Genomic DNA, 22,240 nt, shown 5'->3' on the forward strand with positions numbered 1-22,240 from the left:
CACCTCGCCCAGAGAGAGGGGGGATATTTAAGTGGAAAATACATCACATGGCCTTGCCGAACTACGTCGGAAGTATGTCATGTGGAGAAGTCTCATGGTAGGTCCTACCCAACGGGGGAGGAGTTACTACAAACATGGAGACTGTAGCAGAGGGGCCTCTGCCCAAGGAAGACGCAGTTTGCCAACAGGGAAACGAATTAGTGGATGATATACATTGCATGGGGTTGCCTACAGGGAACCGCCACATGCGGAGCACCTACCGCAGAACAGGGCTTTTAGTTAGCATGTGTACTGGGCCGGCAGCGAGTCTCTCCGAAAACTCGACTGCCACAGGGCTCGGAGGAAGTCAACCAGGGAACATAGTTTGTGAACACTACTGGGAGTTAATGGCGCACGTCTTCAGCTCAGAGGAGGTGAAAGGCGCTATGTGTAAGCGATACACCCGGCCGGCTATCCTGGGCTTATCCACTTGTATTGCGTTCCACTACCCGGGATGAAACCAATTCCACCTGAAGGTTGTAGAACCTCACAAAGGTGTTGGGTGTTGCCCAGCACGCTGCTCTGCAAATGTCTGTTAGAGAGGCACCCCTGGCCAGGGCCCAGGAGGCTGCTACACCCCTGGTAGAATGGGCTTGTAGCCCTACCGGGGGCGGCATGTCCTGGGCGTGATATGCCATAGCTATGGTATCAATGAGCCAGTGGGCGATCCTCTGCTTGGAGACAGCGCTTCCTTTCCGCTGTGCACCAAAGCAGACAAAGAGCTGCTCAGAGAACCTAAAGCTCTGCGTGCGATCCAAATAGATGCGTAAAGCGCGCACCGGACACAGCAATGACAGTGCTGGGTCTGCCTCCTCCTGAGGCAGCGCTCGCAGGTTCACCACCTGGTCCCTAAAAGGGGTCATGGAAACCTTGGGCACATAGCTCGGTCGGGGTCTCAAGATTACGTGAGAGTAGCCCGGACCGAACTCCAGGCACGTTTCGCTGACAGAGAACGCTTGCAGGTCTCCTACCCTCTTGATGGAGGTGAGCGCAGTCAGGAGGGCAGTCTTCAAGGAGAGTGCCTTAAGCTAAGCTGACTGCAAAGACTCAAAGGGGGCTCTCTGTAGACCCTGAAGACCTACAGAGAGGTCCCATGAGGGAACGAGGCACGATCTGGAGGGGTTCAGCCTCCTGGCACCTCTCAGGAACCTGATGATCAGTTCGTGCTTCCCTAAGGATTTACCATCCACTGTGTCGTGGTGTGCTGTTATAGCGGCAACGTACACCTTCAAGGTGGAAGGGGACAGCTGCCCTTCCAACCTCTCTTGCAGGAAGGAAAGCACCGATCCGACTGCACATCTCTGGGGGTCGTTCAGTTGGGAAGAACACCATTTAGCGAACAGACGCCACTTAAAGGCATACAGGCGCCTCGTAGAGGGGGCCCTAGCCTGAGTGATCGTCTTCCACTGTGGGTGGTAGACCGCTTAGGTCTTCCATGTCCCGTCCAGGGGCCAGACATGGAGATTCCAGAGGTCTGATCACGGGTGCCAGATGGTGCTCCGTCCCTGAGAAAGAAGGTCCTTCCTCAGGGGAATTTGCCGGGGGGGGTGAGGTCCGAGAACCACGTCTGGGTTTGCCAGTAGGGTGCTACCAGGACCACCTGCTCCTCGTCCTCCCTCACCTTGCACAGAGTCTGTGCAAGTAGGCTCACTGGGGGAAATGCATATTTACGCAGGCCAGGGGGCCAGCTGTGTGCCAGCGCATCTATACCGAGAGGTGCCTCGGTTAGGGCGTACCAGAGCAGGCAGTGGGAGGATTCTTGGGAGGCGAACAGGTCTACCTGTGCCTGTCCAAATCGACTCCAGATCAGCTGGACCAACTGAGGGTGGAGTCTCCACTCTCCCCTGAGGGTAACCTGCCATGACAGCGCGGCCGCTGCAGTGTTGAGGTCGCCCGGGATGTGAGTGGCTCGCAGCGACTTGAGGTGCTGCTGACTCCAGGTCAAACTTGCCGTGAGACGAGCCGGCGGACTCATCCGGAAGCCTGATCGGGGCAGACGCACGTGCTGGGGAATGGGAGGTCCGCGGGGGGATACCCGGCGGAGGAGGTCCCAAGGTTGTCTCCAAATCGCCCCCAGTGTTAGCGGTAGGTAGAAGTACTGAGGCGGGGAGCCGGCGGGGCTGGCTTGCTTTCTTATGAAAGCAAGCCGCGACCGCAACGTTGCCATGGTCATGTTCTCTCAGTGAGTACATTAACCATCCACGAATGCTGTCTCCGCATGGGTTGCACCCAGACACGAAAGACAGCGATCGTGACCGTCTGAAGTTGAGAGGTAACGACCGCAACCAGGAATAACACACAAACGGAAAGGTATCTTTAAAAAGATGCGTCTTTAAAAAGACGTTCTGTGTGTGCCACTCTTTTAGAGAAATATACTCTTTTAGGAAAATATACTCTCTTTTTTCTGCCGAAGCACCCAGGGGCGTTCTCTGCAGTGCACCAGTGCAGAGGAGGGAGAAGCCACTGAAATGCTCCATCAGAGGTGAATGAACAGTCAGCTCAGTAGACATCGACTGTTCAGCTCCGATGAGAAAATCTGAATGCGTGGTTGCACGCCAGCTCCTTTTATACACGTATGTCTGGGGGAGTGGCATGCAAATACCACTTGCCAATTTTCATTGGCCTTTTATTAAAGACCAGAGGTGTCTCGGGCTCCCAAGAGTGACCCCTAGTGTCACTACATCGACACAACGTCGAGTGAGTGACAGATAGGGAACTTTATAGTAAATACTGAATTGTCATTCTGGGTGAACTATTCAGTTAGAATTAATCTGCCAGACTCCCGACCTGCCCATACAAGAACGGTCCCACCATGGGACGCCACTAGCACCACCTGCCAAGAGTCAACCCAATCTACAGGTCTCAGAGCTGTCAAAGAAGGAACACATGATAAAGTCACAGAAGGCATCTACCTCCTGAAGAATTGTCGATACATCACACACACATGCCTATACGTAACCTGCCTAAGGGGATGGCCACAACGCTGGCCTCAGCTGTCATTTCTCCACCATTAAATCCACTGCTGTGCCCGACAAAATCCATCTCCCTCTAGCAGGGGTTTGACAGAGGGTAAAAGTGCCGCTGAGATAGCCGGGTACGGATCAATCGCTTCGATCCCAGCTAATATTCCAAGACCCATTCATCAGCCTCTGGTTGTTGTTGTTTGTTTCTCACTTTGTTCAACAACCCGTTTCACAAGTTTAAGAAGATGTGAAAAACTCTGACATAAAGTCCAGAACTCAAGTCCCTGAGCATTCACTTCTTGGCTTTTTAAGTCTTTTAAGGGATCCCAGAGGATTTTTTTTCTTTTCTTTCATAGCTCAAGAGACTTAACCGAGCATGTAGATTTTATTCAAGTTTAATTTTGCCTCCAATGTTTTTCTTAAAGATTCTGGGAGAATTTGATGAGAAATGTCTGAGATATCTGACTTTTAATTTGAGACTTTAGTATCTTGGCAAATCTGAGCACAGCATAGAAAGATTGTTGAGATCTCTTCTGAAACTCTAGATGGGACACCTGGAAGTTTACTGGATTTTTTCTTAGGAGAAGCATCTGAGAAGCAGGAAACTTCTCTATTTGCATTCCATTTAATCTCATTGCCATCTAGAAGAAAGAAATAGAAGAAAGAAATATTGTGATATTAAAGAGATCTCATTTGTGATTTTTCTTTATAGTGTGATTTGATATGCCATGTGGGATAGGAGAGGTATATCTGTATCTGTTGTGTATGTGGTCAAGAAATATAGGTTTTTCAATGGCCAATGCCGATATCTAGAAAGCAGGCTGTAACTCTCAAAAACCGCCACCACTAAAAAAAAATAATATTGACCCCACAAATCAGTTAGTCAGTTGTCGGACTATGAAAAAAACGAGTCCCCATCACAAAGTGCACAGTCTGACGAATCCTTTACTGTGTAAACTAACTTAAATGTTTTTCAGTGTTCATCTGACAACATGTAGCAAGTTAAGATAAAATTTTGCAATACAGTATTTTGTAATTAATTAAATGTAAACATTAAAATGCTACTAATATATAATATAAAATAACAAAATATTAAATAATATAATATAATATTCTTGCAAATTTTCTATGAGAATTAAATTATTATTAAAAGGTGGGGTTGGGGTTTTTCCCCTGCTGCAAAAGCTGAATTTTTTAGGAAAAACTGACATTTAATACATACATTTAGGCCGGTGGATCTAAATCGGTGGTTCGCTGATAGGGTCAGCATGGGGGGAAAAAACCACAATACTAAATACAAATAATTAAATGTAACTAACAATATAATTGTATATACAGGTGCATCTCAATAAATTAGAATGTCGTGGAAAAGTTCATTTATTTCAGTAATTCAACTCAAATTGTGAAACTTGTGTATTAAATAAATTCAATGCACACAGACTGAAGTAGTTTAAGTCTTTGGTTCTTTTAATTGTGATGATTTTGGCTCACATTTAACAAAAACCCACCAATTCACCATCTCAAAAAATTAGAATACATCATAAAAAATTTTTAGTGAATTGTTGGCCTTCTGGAAAGTATGTTCATTTACTGTATATGTACTCAATACTTGGTAGGGGCTCCTTTTGCTTTAATTACTGCCTCAATTCGGCGTGGCATGGAGGTGATCAGTTTGTGGCACTGCTGAGGTGGTATGGAAGCCCAGGTTTCTTTGACAGTGGCCTTCAGCTCATCTGCATTTTTTGGTCTCTTGTTTCTCATTTTCCTCTTGACAATACCCCATAGATTCTCTATGGGGTTCAGGTCTGGTGAGTTTGCTGGCCAGTCAAGCACACCAACACCATGGTCATTTAACCAACTTTTGGTGCTTTTGGCAGTGTGGGCAGGTGCCAAATCCTGCTGGAAAATGAAATCAGCATCTTTAAAAAGCTGGTCAGCAGAAGGAAGCATGAAGTGCTCCAAGATTTCTTGGTAAACGGGTGCAGTGACTTTGGTTTTCAAAAAACATAATGGACCAACACCAGCAGATGACATTGCACCCCAAATCATCACAGACTGTGGAAACTTCACACTGGACTTCAAGCAACTTGGGCTATGAGCTTCTCCACCCTTCCTCCAGACTCTAGGACCTTGGTTTCTAAATGAAATACAAAACTTCTCATCTGAAAAGAGGACTTTGGACCACTGGGCAACAGTCTAGTTCTTCTTCTCCTTAGCCCAGGTAAGATGCCTCTGACGTTGTCTGTGGTTCAGGAGTGGCTTAACAAGAGGAATACGACAACTGTAGCCAAATTCCTTGACACGTCTGTGTGTGGTGGCTCTTGATGCCTTGACCCCAGCCTCAGTCCATTCCTTGTGAAGTTCACCCAAATTCTTGAATCGATTTTGCTTGACAATCCTCATAAGGCTGCGGTTCTCTCGGTTGGTTGTGCATCTTTTTCTTCCACACTTTTTCCTTCCACTCAACTTTCTGTTAACATGCTTGGATACAGCACTCTGTGAACAGCCAGCTTCTTTGGCAATGAATGTTTGTGGCTTACCCTCCTTGTGAAGGGTGTCAATGATTGTCTTCTGGACAACTGTCAGATCAGCAGTCTTCCCCATGATTGTGTAGCCTAGTGAACCAAACTGAGAGACCATTTTGAAGGCTCAGGAAACCTTTGCAGGTGTTTTGATTTGATTAGCTGATTGGCATGTCACCATATTCTAATTTTTTGAGATAGTGAATTGGTGGGTTTTTGTTAAATGTGAGCCAAAATCATCACAATTAAAAGAACCAAAGACTTAAACTACTTCAGTCTGTGTACATTGAATTTATTTAATACACGAGTTTCACAATTTGAGTTGAATTACTGAAATAAATGAACTTTTCCACGACATTCTAATTTATTGAGATGCACCTGTAGTAAGGATAGCAAAATTAAAAGGCTTGTCAACTTTCAAAAGGGAGGTGAAAATGCTTCCCATATCTTTAGTTTTGATTTCCAAAGCTGTGCATTGTGTTACATTTTACAGTATTTTGGCACAAATTCATCTTATACTTGGTAGAAGCTAGTCAAATTAGGCAGATTCCAACATGGACAAGTTGCGTGACCAAAATACGTGGCGTCATAAAAAAAAAAAAAATAATAAAAAAAATAAAATAAAAAATAAAATATATATATATATATATATATATATAAACTGAACAAAATTATGCAAGGTAAAAGAAAACAACCCAGACTACATTAAATATGGGTTCACTTACAAAGAGGATAAACATGGTTTGTGCCAATCACAATGTGTTTTGTGCAGTGAATTATTGGTTGCAGAGACCAGGAAACCATAAAAATTCAAGAGACATTTAGAAACTGAAAGACAAGCTTGTTCAGTTTTTCAAAAGTCAATGTAAATTAGCATTAAGTGGTAAATATATTAATACATTTCAATGTTTGACTCTAAAAAAAAATTTGCTTTATAAATACTTTTATGATATTTAATTTTGGTTCTAGGTTGGGTTGCCACTAGATTGTCCAATGTAAAATCTTGGTCTTCAGGCAAAACCAGATGAGAACCACAGTTTTAAGGAATGTTTGGACTCTAATCTCAAATTTGGAGTTTTCTTCAACAAACAAAATCATCATCTAATCAAGAACCAACATGAGACACTGGCCTCAAGAATCTATTTCCTATGGATTAGTTTTGGTCTTACAGTTGAACAGTTGATCCTTGAAGTGTTTGGTTGGTGTTATATGGCCTGTTGTGTGGGCTTCATGGGATCAGTCTTTACTGTTTTTCCTCCCCCTGATCTGAGCTCCTTGTGTGCTGCAGTCTTGGCAATTGAAAGCTGAGCTGATGAGAGCTGAAGTCTTGGCTGAAGTCGCTGGCAGGGGATTGTATGTTGGGGATCACTTGACGTGCCAATTCAGCACTGAACAATGAACTAGCATAGCTGCTGAAGGTGAACATTACTTATGTTTGATGAGGAATTCAAAAACAACTGCGGCATAAAGAGTGATTTGTGTATTGTTTTAGAAGCATCTCTTCATAGTTTAGCTGACTTGAAAAAAGTCTTGAGCGTTAGAGCACCTGATTTTAACTTTCTCCACGGTAAGATATGGGAACAGTTTACCCAAAATTTCCTTTAAGGACATTCTGATGCTGAAATTGAAGATTAAGTTGAAACTGGCCTAATAAGTAAAGGCACAATGATCTTCTTTCAGTCAGACTCTAGCTAAATTATTTAAAAAAAATAGAATGTTACCAAACCTCTCCTGGGTAAAAAATGTAACCTCAGAAGACAACTCGCCAACTCTACCTGCCTCTGTACTTTAAACCATAACTTTCATAAACTTTATTTAAAAACCAGAAAAGAGAGAATATAAAATACATATATACAGTATATTTTAGATAAGAGTAATGGATAGACTTTGATCTGAATGTGTGTGCTGGTGATAAACGAACAATGAACAGTGATTGGTGGTCATTGAAGCCAAGGGAAATACTGTTACAGCAGAAGGATATACAATCTGGAGAGAAGTTTCCTTTTCCTTGTTCATTTATATGCTAAGTATGTTCCCTTGGGCTTCCGTCTTCCCTTTTTAATTTTACTTATCTTTTTTTAATCAATTTTTCTTTTATCTCAAATGTTATTTGAATGCTGCTATGTCTTATTCCTTTCTCAACAAGAATGCATGAGATATCAATTATTCAATGGAGGCAGAGAGCAGCAAAATATGCTAATATTGATGAAATGTGCTTTTCACCTTAGAATCCATTTGCAGAACAGCAGTGTAGAACAATTGAGATGCACCCTGTGACTGTATGTGTGTATTTATAGCTCTGTTCTAAAACCTAGTGAGCTGCCTACCTAGACATCATTTTAAAGTATTACAGGTGCACATCAGCCGCAAAATGATGCTGCCTTATAAGAGAACTTGTTTTAGCCAAATTCTGATTCAGTATTTTCAAGTGTATTTTTCAGGCAGGTCCAGCTAATGTGTGTGCTCATTCTAGAGAGAAAGAAATAAAATAAATAAATAAAAAATGAGGCCCTGCCTTTATCAAAAAGGTTATTGTCTCATTTTACTCAAAGGTGTGGCTTCCATTCTTACAGCTGGTGACATTTTTACAAAATTATATTATGTGATTCCTTACACGCGGCAGTTCCGAGGTGAAATGTCCATTGTGTGGTGCTAAAAGCAAGATACATTTTTTCCCAAACAGATGAGGTTTTTAAGATAAATGCTCTATTGAGTTAAACCAACCTCCCTACCCTAAACCTAAACATAACCGATAGTTTCATATTAAAAGCAAATGTGAGATAAAAAAAACACAACTGCTGAAGCAACTGCTAGTTCCCTATCTGTCACTCACTCTACGTTGTGTTGATGTAGTGACACTAGGGGTCACTCTTGGGAGCCCGAAACACCTCTGGTCTTTGATAAAAGGCCAATGAAAATTGGCGAGTGGTATTTGCATGCCACTCCCCCGGACATACAGGTATAAAAAGAGCTGGTATGCAACCACTCATTCAGATTTTCTCTTCGGAGCTGAACGGTCATGCTCATTGAGCTGAATTTCTACTGTTCATTCACCTCTGCTGGATCTGACGGCGCATTTCAGCGGCTTCTCCCTCCTCTGCACTGGTGCACTGCAGAGAACGCCCCTGGGCGCTTTGGCAGAAAAAAGAGAGTATATTTTCTGAAAGAGTATTTTTCTCTAAAAGAGCGGCACACATGGAACGTCTTTTTAAAGATGCGTCTTTTTAAAGATGCCTTTCCGATTATGTGTTATTCCTGGTTGCGGTCGTTACCTCTGAACTTCAGATGGTCATGATCGCTGTCTTTCATGTCTGGGCGCGACCCACACGGAGGCAGCGCTCGTGGATGATTCATGTTCTCACTGCGAGAACTCGGTCGTTCTACTTACAGGTTTGAGGCCAGCACGGCTAGCACTGGGGGCGATTTGGGGACTCCAATGGGATCACCTCTGCCAGATATCTCCCCGTGGACCTCCCATTCCCCAGCACACTCGTCTGCCCCGATCGGGCTTCCGGATGAGTCCGCCGGCTCATCTCACGGTGAGTTCGGCCTCTTGTTCGGAGCCCGCGAAGCTGATGTGCTCTCGAGCTCAGCATCGGAGTGCGGGCTTGTCCAGTCAGACGCAGAAGCCTCAGCTGGGCTCCCCCCTTCGGGGTCGATTGCCCAGTCAAAGGCTGATGCAGAGATGACGGACATGCTTTACCGGGCGGCCGAGAGCATCTGGCTAGAGTGGAACCCTCCGCTCTCCCCTGAACCCTCACGGCTTGATGATTGGTTCCTGGGCTCGCGGCGCAGCTCAAAGCAGCCACGTCCCGCTCCAGTGCCTTTCTTGCCGGAAGTGCACGAGGAGCTGATGAAATCGTAGGAGGCACCTTTTACTGCCCGGTCCCGATTCCTCAATTCCCCCACCCTCACTACCTCGATGGCGGGGTGGCCAGGGGCTATTCGTCGATTCCCCCGGTGGATAAGGTGCTCACGGTGCACCTATGTCCGCAGAGCGCCGCCACCTGGCGCGGATGCCCAAAGCTCCCGTCCAAGCCCTGTAGGTTCACGTCATCCCTGACGGCTAAAGCCTACAGCGCTGCTGGACAAGCCGCCTCTGGCCTGCATGCCATGGCTCTCCTGCAGGTCCACCAAGCCAAGGCGCTAAAAGAACTGCACGATGGTAGTTCCGCCCCAGATTTGATGCAGGAACTGCACTCGGTGACCGGCCTCACTCTCTGAGTGACGAAGGTCATGGCGCGGTCTCTCGGGCGGACGATGTCCATATTAGTGGTCCAGGAGCGCCACCTTTGGCTTAACCTGGTCGAGATGGGTGAGGCCGACAAGACACAGTTCCTTGCTGCCCCCATCTCCCAGGCTGGCCTATTCAGCAACACCATCGAGGACTTTGCCCAACAGTTCTCAACGGTGAAGCAGCAGATGGAGGCTATCCGGCAAATCCTGCCCCGATGAGGCTCAAGATCCTGCACCCCGTCTGCTCGTCGCCAAGGGCGTCCCCCTTCGGTGACTGCCACGGCCCTTTTGTTGCCTTTTTGTTTGATTTCGCCGCATGCCCAAGTGGCTGAGGTACCCAACAGTTCAGCAAAAGAGTGGTTTCCTCCTTCCCTGGGTCACATACCCAGTGTGCACGATTGTCATCACGAACACCGTCCATAGGTTTTTCCTTGCAGGATTGGCGCTCCTGCGGCGGTCTCTCCACCCCTGCACACCCAGCTGTGGCACACATCCGCCCCCGATGTCTCCACGGGTTGCGAGGACAGGCCTCTTCCTCCCCCATCCCAGGCTGTTCCGGGGGTGGTCGCAAGGAGCCAGGTAAGTGCTTCAATGTCCCTAGACTCAGCACGGCCATGACATGGTGTGGCACCTCGAGCTCCGCCCCGCCGCGAGGCCCCACCTGCCGGTACATCCAACGACGTTGTCCCTTTGGTCCCCCTTGCGCGGAACTTGGATGTGTGGCTTGCGCTTTCCAATCCGTTGTGATGGCTGGTCCGGACCATCCGACTTGGCTACGCGATTCAGTTCGCCAGGCATCCGCCCGGGTTCAGCAGTATCCACATCACCTTGGTGAAGAACGAAAACGCTGCTACCTTGCGTGCGGAGATCGCTACCCTCCTACGGAAGGGTGCGATAGAACCTATCCCTCCGGCTGAGATGAAGAAGGGGTTTTACAGCCCCTACTTCATCGTACCGAAAAAAGGCGGTGGGTTGCGGCCAATCTTGGACCTGCGAGTACTGAACCGGGCTTTACACAGACTCCCATTCAAGATGCTGATGCAAAAACGCATTCTGGCGAGCGTCCAGCATCAGGATTGGTTCGCGGTGGTAGACCTGAAGGACGCATACTTCAACATCTCGATTCTACCTTGACACAGACCCTTCCTGTGGTTTGCATTCGAGAGCCAGGTGTATCAGTACAAGGTCCTCCCTTTCGGCCTGTCCTTGTCCCCTCGCATCTTCACGAAGGTCGCAGAGGCAGCCCTTACCCCATTAAGGGAAGTGGGCATTCACATTCTCAACTATCTCGACGATTGGCTAATCCTAGCTCACTCTCGGGACATGTTGTGTGCAAACAGGGACTTGGTGCTCTCACACCTCAGCCGACTAGGGCTTCGGGTCAACTGGGAAAAGAGCAAGCTCCTCCCAGTTCAGAGCATCTCTTTCCTCAGTTTGGAGTTGGACTCAGTCTCTTTGACAGCGCGCCTCACGAACGAGCGCACACAGTCTGTGCTGGCCTGTTTGAAGGCATTCAAACAGAAAACAGCGGTTCCACTGAAACTCTTTCAGAGGCTCCTGGGGCATATTGCATCCTCAGCGGTGGCCACCCCGCTTGGGTTGATGCATATGAGACCGCTTCAGCACTGGCTTCAGACTCGAGTCCCGAGATGGGCATGGCACCGTGGGACACATTGCGTGGTCATCACGCCGGTATGTCACTGTCTTTTCAGCCCTTGGACTGACCTCTCATTTCTACAGGCAGGTGTTCCCTTAGAGCAGGTCTCCAGGCACGTCATGGTCATGACAGACACCTCCAAAATGGGCTGGGGCGCTGTTTGCAATGGGAACACAGCCGCCGGCTTTTGGACGGGCCCGCGACTGCATTGGCACAGCAACTGCCTCGAGTTACTCGCCCTGCGGAGGTTTTGTCCGTTGATCCAGGGCAAGCACGTGTTAGTTCGGATAGACAACACGGCAACGGTAGCATATGTCAACCGCCAAGACGGTCTGCTCTCTCGTTGTATGTCACAACTCGCCTGCCGTCTCCTCCTCTGGAGTCAGCAGTACTTCAAGTCGCTGTGAGCCACTCACATTCCGGGCGACCTCAACACTACAGCAGACGTGCTGTCACAGCAGGTTACCCTCAGGGGAGAGTGGAGACTCCACCCTCAGGTGGATTTGGAGTCGATTCGGACAGGCACAGGTAGACCTGTTCGCCTCCCAAGAATCCTCCCACTGCCCGCTCTGGTACGCCCTGACCGAGGCACCCCTCGGTATGGACGGTAAGTACTTAGGGAAGCACGACCTGATCATCAGGTTCCTGAGAGGCGCCAGGAGGCTGAACCCCTCCAGACCGCGCCTCGTTCCCTCATGGAACCTCTCGGTAGTTCTTCAGGGTCTACAGAGAGCCCCTTTTGAGCCTTTGCAGTCAGCTGAACTTAAGGCACTCTCCTTGTAGACTGCCCTCCTGACTGCGCTCACTTCCATCAAGAGGGTAGGAGACCTGCAAGCGTTCTCTGTCAGCGAAACGTGCCTGGAGTTCGGTCCGGGCTACTCTCACGTGATCCTGAGACCCCGACCGGGCTATGTGCCCAAGGTTCCCACGACCCCTTTTAGGGACCAGGTGGTGAACATGCGAGCACTGCCTCAGGAGGAGGCAGACCCAGCCCTGTCGTTGCTGTGTCCGGTGCGCGCTTTACGCATCTATTTGGATCGCACACAGAGTTTTAGGATCTCTGAGCAGCTCTTTGTCTGCTTTGGTGCACAGCGGAAAGGAAGCACTATCTCCAAGCAGAGGATCGCCCACTGGCTCATTGATGCCATAGCTATGGCATATCACACCCAGGATGTGCCACCCCCGGTAGGGCTACGAGCCCATTCTACCAGGGGTGTAGCAGCCTCCTGGGCCCTGGCCAGGGGAGCCTCTCTAACAGACATTTGCAGAGCAGCAGGCTGGGCAACACCCAACACCTTTACAAGGTTCTACAATCTCCGGGTGGAACCGGTCTCATCCCGGGTAGTGGCACGCAATACAAGTGGATAAGCCCGGGATTGCCGGCTGGGTGTATCTTTTGCACATAGCGCCTTTCACCTCCTCTGAGCTGAAGACGTGCACCATTAACTCCCAGTAGTGTTCACAAACTTTATTCCCTGGTTGACTTCCTCCGAGCCCTATGGCAGTTGAGTTTTCGGAGAGACTCACTGCCGGCCCAGTACATGTGCTAACTAAGAGCCCTGTTCTGGGGTAGGTGCATTGCATGTAGCGGTTCCCTGTAAGGTAACCCCATGCGATGTATATCTTCCGCTAATTCATTTCCCTGTTGGCAAACTGTGTCTTTCCTTGGGCAGAGCCCCCTCTGCCACAGTCTCCATGTTTGTAGCAACTCCTCCCCCATTGGGTAGGATCTACCATGAGAATCTCCACATGGTCGGCAAGACCATGTGACGTATTTTTCCACTTAAATATCCCCCCCCTTGGGCAAGGTGTTGTCTCTGCGGTGTCCTCCCCTTGGGAGGGACACCCCCCGACTAGACCTGGTGGCCCAGTCGGATAATCCCCCTTCTTTTTTAGGGAGTGGAAAAAAAGAAGAGGAAAAGAGGCCATGACTGGGTTAGCCTGTCTCTATCTTTTGGGTAGTCGACTTATCCCCAAAGGGCCGTTCGACACTCATAACTATGTTGGGGGAGGTTACGTGTCGACCTGGTGCACTGGCTACAAGGCACACAGTGGTCTGCCCGTCACACACCGCCAGTTCACGTAACACAGTTCAGCCAGTTGCGGCGTTTCGTATAGGGACCCCTAGTGTCACTACATCGACACAACGACGTTGTGTCCCTCCTGTCACAACGCTGAACTACCCGCTGAAATGGCCGGACCTTGTCTCGGCTCCTCAGCATAAAACCTGAATGAGTGGTTGCATACCAGCTCCTTTTATACCTGTATGTCCGGGGGAGTGGCATGCAAATACCACTCGCCAATTTTCATTGGCCTTTTATCAAAGACCAGAGGTGTTTCGGGCTCCCAAGAGTGACACCTAGTGTCACTACATCAACACAACGTCTCGTTCCCTCCATCAGGGAACAGAGGTTACGCAAGTAACCAGGACGATTGCTTAGCATGTTTCCTCCTTATACTGTCTTTACCATTAAGAGCATTCTGAATCATTCACTTATGAGATTCTACTTAGGTTAGGATCACTGTTCACTTTAGGATGCACCGCTGCACATTTCTGATGTTGCTTCCGCGCAGACAGAAAAAACATCTTTGCAGTGTGTGTGTGGGAAAACCTAGACATTTTCCTGACCTGAATCAGAGCTAAATGCACGCTCAGTGTTTCAATGTAAAAAAAAAATTTCCTCCTCAGTATAAAGCTGAAGCTTTGAGTGAAATCTTGTGTGGAAACTAGGTGGAAACTGGAAATACATATTATTAAGTCATGAAACAACACATACATATACCTCATTTACAGGGTTGGGAGGGTTACTTTTCAAATGTATTCCACTACAGATTACAGAATACATGCTGTAAAATGTAATTTGTAACGTATTCCGTTAGATTACTCAAGGTCAGTAACGCATTCTAAATACTTTGGATTACTTCTTCAGCACTGGTAGATTTTTTCACTTGTTTTGACTATAAAAACCCTGCCAGTACAGTAAGACAAAATACATATGTTAAAAAAACATTCTCTGAAAAACCTAAATATCGTATGCAGTGTTGTTTCTAAAACAAATAAATCAAACTGATCATGTTTTAAGGATTCTCATCAAGCATAAGATTTTTGTCCTAATGTGAAAGGTCTTGCTAGAGAGAAACAAATATAATCTAACATTTATTTTCTTGATAAAAAAATAAATAAATACAACCGTGCTTGGTAACAGTTGCATGTAAAATGGCTAGAAAGAGCATTTTAGCTTAGCATAAAGATACATGTTCACATGACAATTTACACAAGGTTTATTTCTATTGATTAACTTACTTCAAACTTATTTCTCTTTCTGCTTGCATGAACACATCATAAGTGTTTCACCGCTGTTCAAAAGCACTTTGGATTGCATCATTTATATGAATAAATGTTTTCCAACTGAATAGACTAAATATTCAATTAAACAAATGACAATAAAATGCAATGTAATCTCTTCAGTAATTAAAATACTTTTTGAATGTAATTTAAATTGTAACTGTAGTGGAATACAGTTACAAATATTTTGTATTTTAAATATGTAATCCCGTTATATGTATTCTGTTACTCCCCAACCCTGCTCATTTATTTCAGGGCACGAGCGCTATTAGTGAATGCGGAAATGCGGCTACACGCCTGAACGGTTTAATGTGCTTCATGGTCAATCCCCTTCCCGCGAGTGATTGACCTACATGAATGCAAACAGGTGCAACAAATCAGGTATGCATCAAAACATCAGATCTGTGCATAAGACTTTGCAGTGTAAACACACTAATGCAGCCTAACAGATCTGCCGCTGTCTATAATGTTATTAATATTAACCAAACAACAAAATTGAGAGAAGCCACTGACTGCTCTTTATTTACTTATTATTAGCCTATTATGTTCTTAGTTTACTTAATACTAAGGCTTCTTTATTAGTATGACTATGCACCTGAACAACCAAAAAACATAAAGCATTGTTTACTTAAATGTGCAATATGTAACAATTTTCATGTAATATTCGAATTTTTTTGCCAATGTGTGAACGGCTTGTAACGCAATTTAAAAAATGAGCCCTTCCTGGACTTCCTAGGTTGCCTATTAAAGCCTGTAGACTGATTTTCATGTGAAGGGAGCGGGTCGATTTTGCCAGAAAAATCCAAAGGATGTGACGTTTATGCGCACTCCCGAGAGCCTTGCCTCAGACAGTAATAGCTTCTCTTCTGCTATTCAACAGCGACAACAAACTGCAACACTAGGTAACGTTATCTTAGAGATGGAATCCAGCAAACGGCCAGCACAACAACGACTCCTACACAAACTCTGAGTTTGCCAAAAAAAAAAAAAAAAACATTTATCTACGGAATCCCATCTGGCTAAGCAGGAACGTGATCGTGGTTGAGCGAAAACCAGAGTGAACATCGGCAGGGCATTTGATTCCTGGTGGGACCTTCGTTCGGTTTTGGGGATCAAAACCGACCCTGAATTGGCGTTCTTCTTATTGGACAGGTAAGATTACATAACTGCAAAGCATGTGAAATATAGTGCCATAAGGATTGATCTGTGTAATTTTAGCTAAATTACAATAACACATGACATGAATGCTAGACAATGTTCAAGATAATGCAAAAAGACCCATTCATTAGTGTAACGTAACTTGGTTATACAGAAAATATATACATTCTATTATAAAACAATAGCGCATCGATATATCAAAATGACTGTTGTGAATCACATCAATACTGAGTTGTGTCAACATATTTATAATGTAGAATCGATTTTATAAACAGCTACTGTCATCATCCACCAAATTTAGCTAATAACTACTGATAAAGCTGGCTAGCTAGCTAACGCCGACATAGGCGATCGTATAAATGTAGTCAATGTATCATGCAAAGAAAAGTGATTACTTCAAACTACAGTCTCGCATAGTCAGACCTATATCCACACTTTGTTTTAGCCCTGTTCCACCACTGGAGAGTCAAATATAATATACAGTCTCAAAGTTTGTAGTAAAACAATCATAACTGTGTCATTTTAATTATGCTACCTCATCTGTCAGCATGAATCACATTCAGTCTCTTTGTACGTTACGTCATTGTTTTGGTTGATGCTCGCTCGCTCACATCCCTATGGAGTGTGTGCACGAGCGCGAGCGTGAGCAACAGGTAGCTAGCTGCAGTTCACTTAACTGCCACAAGTGTCATTAATAACAACGGTTTCTTAATCTTACATTCTGCACCTTTAACTTAGAAACACTAAAGGCATCATGCCATTTTTATTTAATAAGTTTATATTAATGTTAATATTTAACTTTTTAAATAAAGGAGTGGTACAATAGCATAACAGCATAATAGCATGTATACATACATATACAGTATATGCAGACATGCATCTAACTTTTTTTTAGCCCAAGTATGCATTTAGTCTAAACAGCCCCTTTGAAGGTTGGGTAACACTTTATTTTGATGGTCCCCTACAGATGATCAACTGACTATAAGTGACTTATCAACTGACTTGCTATAGCTAGTAAATCATTCAGTAGACTTTCAGTAGCCTGTATATAGATCTTTATTAATGGCCTACTTACATTTCTTTGCTTAACTGCTCATTTTCTTATTTCACCTTTAGTTACCAAAAGGTTTGCTCTAATGACTGTTTGTTGCATATAAATTTCCTATCAGTACAGAGTCACTTTACTTTAAGGTAGTATCAACTGTTCATCTATAGTTACCTAGGGACCATCTAAATAAAGTGAGCATCTAAGGAATATGGTTAACTGACTACATGTCTAGACTATGGCTACATATCTCCTTTTTTGAAACAGACTATCAACAGATGGTAAATACCAATACTGATAATAACACACAGGAATAGCAGCACCACATTGCAACCAGCACTTAGACTGTATGTAAAAGAAATATAAATGTTCAGAAGTCATTGTTTTGTCCAACAATTGTAATGAACTGATGTTCTCAACAATAATGTAAGTAGGTCATTAATAAAGATCTATATACAGGCTTCTGAAAGTCTACTGAATGTTTGTTGAAACATTGTTTACTAGCTATAGCAAGCCAGTTGATAAATCACTTATAGTCAGTTGAATATCTGTAGGGGGACCATCAAAATAGTGTCCTATGTAGATAGCAAGGCAGCTCAATAGGGTTTGGAACAGATCTGATATGTGGGTGTAAAGAAAGTTTTTTTGAGACAGTAAATGGCTGCCTTCATTTATATTTCACTCTCTGTAAAGAAAGACATTAGCCCTTCAAAATGAGTTTCCTTCACAATTAAGTCTCATATTATGAAACTGTTGGGCTTTTTTTTCTGTTTGTTTGATGGAGAGTTGCACAGAGGGCTAATCACTCCTAATGAAAGTACACAGAGGGACCAATACTGCAACCCTCAGGGACATGAAGAGTTCTCTTAATAGAAAGCTCTCATCAGCCTATGGGTTAACTCTCTGTCTAACTCTCTCTCTCCCTGGACATCTCCCCAATCAACATTATTTATTTAGCTCATTTCATTTCATTTATTTATCATAACATATGCTTACCCCTGCAGCAATGGATTCTGTTTCATTAATAACTCTGTCTGTCCTGAATTTGACAAAGCCTGCACACACACACCGACCCAGGTTCATACAAATGTACATGTGAGTGTATCTGTGTGTTTGTGTGTACCTGTATAAATTTACATATGTACACATCCATATAAGTGCATTTGACATACTGTATATACTATATATAATTATCGATTTGTTTCTTACACCAACCTATTGATTTGCTTCAAAAGTCATTAATTGATCGACTGGTGTCATGTGGATTATATTTATGCTGCCTAAATGTGCCTTTTGGACCATCAAATAGCCAGCAGACTGATGGCACCCATTTACTTACATTATATGGACCTACAGAGCTTCAGCGTTTTTCTAAAAATCCTAATTTGTGTTCTTTCTGAAGAAAGACAGTCATACACATCTGGGATGCATCAGGATAAGTGAATAATGTGAGAATTTTCATTTTTGGGTGAACTGTTCCTAAAGCGAAAGAGTCCCGCAATGAAAATCAGAATGAAGTGTTTAACAAATCTAATAATTATCAAATGACAGCTGAATTTGTGAATAAGATTCAAGATTCAATTGAGAGTTCAAATTAAATCAAAATGAATAAACTTAAAAGGATACTTCACCCAAAAATGAAAATCCTGACATAATTTGCTCACACTTATGTTGTTCCAAACCCATTTTACTTTCTTCGTGGAACACAAACAGGAGATGTTTGGCAGATGTTAACCTCAGTCACATTTTTCTTGAATTGTATGGAAAAAAGATGCAATAAAAGTGACTGAGACTATCATTCTGACAAAAATTTCCTTTTGTAAGCATGGCAGAAAGTAAGTCACACGGGTGAGTAGATGATGTCAGAATTTGCATATTTGGGTAGACTATCCCTTTAAGACAGGCTTAAACCTGTAAAGTTGGAGTTCTCTCTCAAAAGCAAAAATCACATACACCAGGTTTTGCTATGCAGTGTTGGAAGGGAGCGGGTGATCTTACTTACCCTAGAGCAGAAGCCTACAGCAGGAGAGAGACTATCACTTCCTCTGAGGTGAATACAGATCAGAGTGTACTGAATTCAGGGTCTGTCTACAAACACAGAACCAGACAACCTCAATCTGACTGAAGACCTGTCACAGTGCTCTCATTCATCACAAACTGAAATAACGGGAAAACGCAGGTTGTCCAATTTACTAAATCGTATTGTTTGTGATCTACACAACAAAATTGTGTTTCTCTTCTAAACTTTTTTTTCTTTAAAATTAATACTTTACTAGATTGCATTATGTAGGGTGGACGTGAACCAATCAAGTATGTTCAACAACATGGGGAAGGGGATTTGGGGCAAACAAAATTAAATTACATGCTATTTTAAGCATTTTATTTAACAAGATGAGAAAATGGGGAGACGTAATAGTGTTTAATGTTGTTATTTTGGCATTTAGAACCGATTCTGTAATGCGGGTACACAAAGATCATGCTGTATGTTGCTTTACTCAAGAGCAATTACAACCTAGCATTTAGCATGCTAATGTATGCTATTGCTAGCTAAAAGTTAGCTAACCTTAATAAGCAGGGCCGGCCCAGACTTTGTTGACACCCCAGGCAAGATTTTAGATTGCTGACCATCTTAGCTTTAAAAAAAATAAAATAAAGATCTGATGCCACTAACCTGGCAAACTTTGACAAATCCAGTTATTATTTTATCCTCAAACTTGTTATATCAACCCAGTAACTATATGTCCACAAGTGGAATTTTATATTCTGTTTTATTTTCTATTTTCCGAAATCAGCTGTAGTTATAATTTTTGAACAGACAGAAATTCTGATTACAAAGTCTACAAACCTATTAGCTATTGTTGTCTGTGTAATACCATACTTTTTGCAGACAGTCAAAAGTCTAGCTAAGAGAGGCAAGCTCTGGCTATGGATGTCAGAATCCAGAAAAATGAAAAGAAAATATCCAACACAGAACATAGGAAAGGCAAACTGAAGAGAATAATATACTGAAGGAAAGGCTAAGTTGCACAAAAGCAACATCACTGTATCCATAAGTACAGCAGTTAATTGTATTGACAAAGCTTTTGGATAAACATCCAGACTGTAGACCTGAATGGCACAATTAATAATTTTAATTCATATTAAAATAAATTTGATGTAAAAAGAATTGACCAATAAACTGTGTAAACAATATGTACTGTATACTAGAACTACAGCATTTCCATTGTTTCTAACACTTTCATCTATTAGAATTATTTCTGATTCTAAAGTTTCCCTTTATAACTAGATTATTTGTGGGTATGTAAAACAATAGTATTTATTACCATGATGAACACATCTGTATGTGTGTGGATGCAAACAGCCAGCAACAAGTGGTTTCACCTGGCCCAAACACAGCATAACTTCAAAATAAAACATGCCATTACTATGGACGGAGAGTCATTGTAATATATCTTCATGTTAATGATAGTATCACATATGCAGACAGACAGAGAGAGAGAGAGAGAGAGAGAGAGAGAGAGAGAGAGAGAGAGAGAGAGAGAGAGAGAGAGAGAGGCAGATGCATGTTATGAATTATTCATTTTTGCTGGTGGAATGCCAACCACCTTGAAATTCAAAAGTAAGGCATAAAATGTGTAATTTTGGTAAGTGCTCTTAGTTTTAATTACCAAATGCTAATTGGACTTAATCATTTTAGGGTTTAAAAAGATACAGTGGCCCAAAAAGTGTTTGGATGCTTAACATTTGAAATGTATGAATATATTCGCATTAGATGACAAAATATCAAACCCAGTGGCATTTATTTTAAAGAAATATATAGCACAAGCACAAAAGACAGCACAAACACCCATAAATACATATGTGGCATGGGGGGCGTGGTCATGTGTCGGTCTGCGGGAGAGCGGTAAGGCTCGTCACCTGGCTCATAATTATCTCTAACACCTGTCTCTCATTATAGTGATGGCGGAGGGAGACTTAAAAGGCACGCCAAAGCATCAGAGAGAGTGAATTTTGAATTTGAAAAAAACTGAATTACAAAAAATGAAATACAAAAATGAGATACAAATATGAAATATGGTGATGAAATACAAAAAATGAAATGCAAAAATGAAAAACGATAGCGGCTAATGTTAAATGAAAATACAAACAGGGCATTAGCCTACCCATATGCTTCACCATACATCACCTTAATACATGCTTTTATTATTCACAGCATTTTATGGATTTAACACATGCTTAAATCACTCAAAGTATTTTACTTATTTTTAACCAGGCTTTAAGGACATGTATTGCAGCCTAAACAATACAATTCTCATTACTCATATTTTGACAGATAACACGTATTAGACTTATTCACCAAACTGGACAACACTCTGGGCTTTAAATCATTAAATAAGATATGATTAATTCTAAATTTGCATACCCAGTTCTCATATGTGCACAAATGTGGTCAATTTATAAGAATTTTGTGTAAAATTTGAGATTCACCCAAGTAATTCTCAAACGATGAACAACACCGGGAGTTCTCTTTCACAGTGTATGTTCTCACATTTCTAACACGAGAGAGTGCCAGAAAGCAGGTGTCGCAAAACTTTGGTTCTTAAAGAGGCAACGTCCAGTTACTACTACACCTATCACACACATATGAACGCGCTGTAGTAGTTAGCTGTAGTAGCTTCTTTTCTTTATTTACGGATATGACGTAAACACGCACGGATGACTGACAGAAGTATGCAATTTCCTGCCAAATCCATCCTGACAGCTCTCAAATATAAATATTTATTAAAGGCTTACCATAGTGAATCAGGGTAAGGCAAAAACATGATTTGGAAGACGGACTGTTGGTGTACTTGCTCATTAATGAAATTGTTCATTTCTAACCAAAAAATCTTTCATAGTGTAGCTTTAATGTACAGATTTTACTGTTTTAGACCTAGACCCAGACTTTCCATTTTAAAATAAGAAAATACATAATAAAATACATGTTTAAAACTATTATAATCTAAACACAGAGTAAAATAAACATAAACAGTTTTTTGTTTACCAAGTAAACAATAGTGATAGTGAAGATCGTGATTGAGATGTAATATAAATGTGAGACAAGTGATGTATGAAGAAAACAAAGAAAAATCAAGGTAGGTAACACTTGTGAGCAGAATATATTATTGGGCATCATTTCCATTTCCATTTTCTTTTTTTTGCCAAATTACACAAAAAGTGTAAAAATATTATTTAATTGTGTGTATTTGGATGGTAATGGGTATTAAGATTATT

Source organism: Myxocyprinus asiaticus, chromosome 12 (assembly GCF_019703515.2).
Source record: "Myxocyprinus asiaticus isolate MX2 ecotype Aquarium Trade chromosome 12, UBuf_Myxa_2, whole genome shotgun sequence".
NCBI classification, from domain to species: Eukaryota; Metazoa; Chordata; class Actinopteri; order Cypriniformes; family Catostomidae; genus Myxocyprinus; species Myxocyprinus asiaticus.